This window comes from Elephantulus edwardii, unplaced genomic scaffold (genome assembly GCF_000299155.1).
Source record: "Elephantulus edwardii isolate Elephantulus edwardi_28Jun2011 unplaced genomic scaffold, EleEdw1.0 scaffold00108, whole genome shotgun sequence".
NCBI lineage: Eukaryota > Metazoa > Chordata > Mammalia > Macroscelidea > Macroscelididae > Elephantulus > Elephantulus edwardii.
In genome coordinates, this window is record NW_006399858.1 from 5813621 (window position 1) to 5819459 (window position 5839).

At 38.1% G+C, this 5839-nt stretch overlaps 1 protein-coding gene and 1 pseudogene across 1 annotated transcript in view; both read left to right on the top strand.

Moving 5' to 3' along the window:
• The window catches only part of LOC102846422, a 6065-nt pseudogene extending 3704 nt beyond the window's left edge, over positions 1–2361 (top strand).
• Positions 1–5839, top strand: part of GNA14 (guanine nucleotide binding protein (G protein), alpha 14) — a 250715-nt gene that overhangs the window by 32075 nt on the left and 212801 nt on the right. The gene's annotated exons all lie outside the window — the stretch shown is intronic.

Here is a 5839-nt window from a genome sequence, read left to right on the forward strand (position 1 = left end):
TTTAAAATTTTATACTGGTTTACTTACAAAGTGCGTATACATTGTTTTTCACACCAATCTTTCCCTTTTCCTTTACCTACTCCTCTCTTGACCCATCAAGTAGTGGGACCGTATGATTAAGGTCCCCCTCACCCTCCACCCCCACCCATTTTCACATCTCTGCTTGCCCCTCCCTTCCTTGGATCCTCCTATTCACTCTGCAATAATGCTCTTACATAGTATTTGTCTTTATGAGACTGAGTTCACTTAGCCTACTGCTTTCCAGTCCCTCCCAAGTTAGGTAGTAATTTACAAAATCATTGCTCCTGCATGCTGCATAGTATTCCATTGTTTGAATGTACCATGGTTTCTCAAACGATTAGATTTGTGGTTGGACATTTGGTCTGTTTCCATGTTCTTTCTAGCATGGATAACGCTGCAATGAACACCAATTGGTGTACAAGTCTCCGTTTGTGCCTCAGTTCTCATTACCTCGGGGTCTATTCCAAGCAGTGGAATAAGTGGGTTATATGGAATTTCTAGGTTCAGCTTTTTTTGAGGAAGCCTCAAACTGCCTTCTAGAGTGGTTGTACCATTTTACAATCCCACCAACAGTGTATAAGAGTTCCTATCTCTCCACAGCCTCTCCAACATTTATTACTTGCTGGCAAAGGCCATTCTTATTTGTATAAATAACCTAATTGCCTTTATACTGAAGATGCTAAAACAACTTTCATGAAATTTCACTCCCAACTTTCATCTTTCTAATTTCTTCATAAATACAAAAATTTGCCATCTTCTTAGTAAAAGTAATAAGTTCAATGTCTTTTTTATCCCATTCCAAGAGCCCTTCTTTTTTCTCAGCTCTGTCATTGATAACTGTCATTCTCTCATTTATTTATTCTTCTTTAACCTGATCTCTTCTATCTTTTTAATTTTGATTTAATGAGAATTTATTTTAGTTCAGTAACAAGTGTAACAGAGCACTTGCCACTTCAGCAGCCTTCACATGCATCATTCAGTGACATTAATGGCATGGTCGCGTTGTTGACTCATCACCCTATCCATTTCTGAATTTCCCCCTCACTTTCAGAAGCAGTTCTCATATGGTTCTCCAACAAGTAATGCTCCCTCTCCCCACCCCTCCCACTCAGTCCTGGCTCCTACTCATAAGTTTTAGTCTCTATATACTTACCTAGGGAGCTCTGGTAGCCTAGTGATAAGAGGTTACACTGCAATCCCGAAGGAATGTTGTTGAAATCCACCAGCTGCTCCATGGGGGAAGCATATGCAGTTTCCTCTGGTAAGATTTGCTGGCTCAGAAAACCTGCTAGAGTGTCAACTGATAAGTCATTTCTGACTTGACAGCACACAACAAACAAGACAATATTTGCTTGTTCAGGGTGTTGCAAACAAATGGGATCACACACTATTTGTCTTTTTGTCACTGACATTTGACGCAGCATGACCTTTTCAAGATTCATCCTTGTAAAATGTGCCAGGACTGAAACAAAGTCTACTGGGGCCCCAGGATGGTTGACTACGCTGGTTCAAGCCCCCTATCTTATAAAGAGAAAGGGAAGGTTAGGCTCCGCCCACTCTCCACCCCCATGCACACCCCCTCTCTCATGACTCAGCTCTCTGGACTCGGCTTCACTTGCCCAGCCACTCCCCTCGCGAAGCATAGCCACCATCGCCTCAAAACAGGTTGAAGACAAAGTTGAACGAGGACGAGAGGGAGATGCTGATCAAATGCCCACAGGGGCCTTGCCGCCACCTACAACAAGCACTTTAACATCAGCCTCCACAGATTTCCTTTGGATCCTAAAAGAAGAAAAGAATGGCACCTGGTTAAGCGCAAACATTTTGAGCCAGCAAAATATACTTTTCTTTGCTGAAAGCACTTTGAAGCCTCCAAGTTTGACCTAACAGGGCAAACTCAACAACTTCAAATGGACTCTGTGCCAACCACTTTTGACTTTTGTACTCATATAAAGTCTATGAAACTCACATCAAGAACTCTCGGTAAAAACCAACAGTAGTACTGCAGCAGGACCATCTAAGACAAATATTAGTATTCAGCAAGTATTACTGAACACAGTTATGCCTTTAGGAGCCCTATGAAAGCAAAAAAGAGGATCATTGAGCTAAAAAAAAATTGAAAGCTAAAAAAGAAAAATGAAAACTTGCCTACAGAAAGAAGAATGCAAAGCAACCGGAAGATGGATCAAAGCCACTTGCCTGGTGAAGAATTTAGAAGTAACATGTTACCCAAGGGCACATCAGAACACGTTTTTACCAACTGTCTTAAGCAGTTTTCTTTTGGAAAATGTCAAGATACTTGAACAAGATCAACAAGATAAAACGTTATCAATTCCCTAAATCTAATACTCCAAAAAGACCTTCCTTTAAGATTAGCTTGCAAAGTTATTCCCACCCTTCTTTCCATTTGGAGGTAAATAGATTTAAGGCAATTATACAGGGTAAGGCAAGGTTCATAGAGTCACTTTGAGTCATAGAAGACTCAACAGCACCTAACAGCAATGCCGAAATTGAGTTAATAAAGTTTTACTTGAAGTAACCCTATTACTGTATAACTTAGGAAGACTTTACAAAACAATATGATGGACAACTTTTTACAAAGCCATTTAAAATGAATGAAAATACCTTATGTGAAAATAACTTATTTAAAAATTTTGTTAGGAAACTGTATGTTTGCAAAGTATTTTTTGTTCTGGTCTTTTTAGACTACTTTTGTAAAAACAATCTAATAACTAACAAGTTTAATACTAGGGAAAATAATTTTTTCCTATACCAAAGGTGGAATATCTCATTCTAAGTAAGATATTAAGTAGAGTAACCAACTTTAAAGAAGACCTTAGAAAATTGCTAGGTTTTGTATTCATTAAATTATTGCCACTGTGATTTGGAGAACTAACAGAGTAAAAGAACTGAAGACAGGGCAAGTTATTTTGTTTAACATTTTGTGTCTTCTTTTACCAGTAAAAGTAATAAATCCCTCAGAGGGACCGTTTAACTTAGTTTAAATACGTTTAATGTTACCCTCTCATTTTCCAAACTAAGGCCTCAAGTACCTCAGAATAGTAAAAACTGGTAGCTGATTATACTAACTTTCTAAAAAATATTGTATAGTAATGCAAATTTCAGGGTTTAGTTTTTTACATTAGTTAATAACATGTACTTCTCTTTTCCCTTATAATAAAAATATTCTATGTCCAGTATAAAAATGGTACATTAATACACAAATGTGCTACAAAATTCCATGTTAGACAAGTGCTTTCTGCCCTCATGTGTTAATACCAAAATTCTTGCTTTGTTTTGTTGGATATTTTTCAGCTATTTTCTAAGACATTTTATACCTCAGAAATAGCATATCAGTAAAGCAGAATATATATATTTTTCACTTGCACAGAAATTTTTTACAGAATTTAGTCACAGAAAAGTACTTACCTTGCTATGACGTCACAATTTGTAACTTAAAAAAATAGAACCACTTTATCTTATGCATCGTGTTCCTTTTTACATCCCTTTTTTAGTGAGCAACAAACAGAGCAAAACCATAATGCATAAGGGAAGTGAAATAGATGAAATAGAATTCTGTTAAAATGCATGTATGTGTCTATAATAAAGCTACGCAAATGCTAACATTGTTTTACAAAACAGTTTTAGAATTCCTCTTACAGTTTTCACTTGAACAATTAAGGGTGTTGTCTTATATTACCAAATAGTTAATTAGAACCTTTCTTTTAAACAGCTTTGATTAAATCATATGAAAATTTACTTCTATATAATCAAGTTATTTAACCTTAATTCAAATTCTGATATAATCCCATAAAAATAGCATATATCCAATCGTACATTGCTGTAAATGTTTCTTGTTATGTATGCTTCTGTTTAAAAAACTCCCAAACCTTTTTTTGTCAACAACAACAAAATGTGCCAGGACTTCATTTTTTCTTTTGGCTGAGTACAATTCCATTATTGTCTGTGTTCTAAGGAACCTGTAACCCAAGTCATGGTGTTTTTTTGGTTTTTTATTTGTTTGTTTACATCTAGTGTATTTTATTTTATTTTTTCCCATTAGTTTATTCACAAAATTCTATTTCAAATTCGAACAAATTATTTCAATTTCCTTCACCCTTCACCCATCAAATTGTACAACCCAACGATTAATCCCCTCTTCCCCCTGCACATCCACATCCCTCTGCTTCCAGCCTTTCCCACCCCAGTCATGCTGTTTTTAAATTGCCTCGTATGCGTGTGAAAGCCGGACAGTGAATACAGCAGATCAAAGATGAGTTAATCTTTGTCTTGTGGCATTGGTGAAGAATATTGCATATTGAATGGCTTGGGAGGAGTACAGCTAAAATGCTACTTAGAAGGGAGGAAGGTGAGACTTACCCTGGACATGTTATCAGGTGTGACAGTTCCTGGGGAAAGATACCATGCTCGGTAATGTTGAAGCTCCACAAAAAAGAGAAAGACCCTCAGCAAGAGGAACTGACAAAGGAGATGCAAGAACAGGTTTGAGGACAGCAGAAATAGTAAAGATGGCATGGGATCACTCTGTGTCATTCTCTTCTACACAGACTGGCTGTGAAACAGAACCGACTTGACGGCATGCAACAGCACCCACATTGGGCTTATAACTCTATCTGTTAAAGCACCTTTAGGCACAGCCATTCCTTAGACAATGGAGGTGTGCGAGGCACAGGTGATGCGCATCCAAGGCACGTGTGAGCAGGATTGGTCCCAACCGCCCTCCTTAAGGACCCTTCTGCACCACATTACCGCCCATGCCTGCTTGAGTCCTCTGCCCCAGTTAGTGGCTCTAGGGAGCCACTCCACCTGTTTATTGTGTTGACTTCTATATTTACAAATGATCCATAATCCTGTTCTTACTCTCCTCACACCATATTATTAACCCGACATCCTCTCTTCATGTCTTGATCTCTTCTGCCTGTATGAGCCAGAGATTGATTTCTAATTCTCTTTTTCTAGTTCTATGATGATATATCCTTTCTCTTATTATAATGTACTGTAGAAACTAGACAGAGCCTCGGATCACTAAAATCCATTTTTTTTTAGATAAGAAACATTTAGAAATATTGGAGCTTTCAATATCATGTGGTGGTTGTTACGTACCATCACATAAAAAAAATGATTCATAGCTGACTCTCCAGTGGGTTTTCAGAAGCAATAAATTATATGAGAGTAGATGTCCCATCTTTCTCCCAACTAGCAGCTGGTGAATTTGAACCTTGTGCCTTTGGGTTGGCAGTGGAATTCCTTACCAATAGCCACCAAAACTCTATGGCCAAATAGCCTTTATTTTTACAATATCTACCACACACACAAAAAAATTACTACCCTGGGATTTCCAACTACTTAAGCCCTTTTAGCCTGTTTAAAAATGAGCTGTGATGGCCTAGTGTTAAAAAGTTGCACTGCCAACCCAAAGGTACATGTTTCGAATACACCAGCTGCTCCATGGGATAAAGATGAGAAATCTTCTTCCATGTGATTTACAGACTCTGAAGACCCAATGGAGAGTCAGCTATAAGTTAGTTCTGACTCAACAGCTCATAACAACAATAATAAAGCCCATTTTGAAAGTTTCCCGGTGGTTAGAACATTCAGCTGTTAATGCAAAGGTTGGTAGTTTAAACCCACCAGCTATTCACAGGAGAAAGCCATAGCAGTTTGCAAACCCTATGAGGCAGTCCTGCTGTGCTATAGTTGTTGTTGTTGTTGTTGTTATGTGCAGTCGAGTCGTTTGCGACTCATAGCGACCCTATGTACAACAGCACTAAACCCTGCTCTATCCTGTGCCAATCTC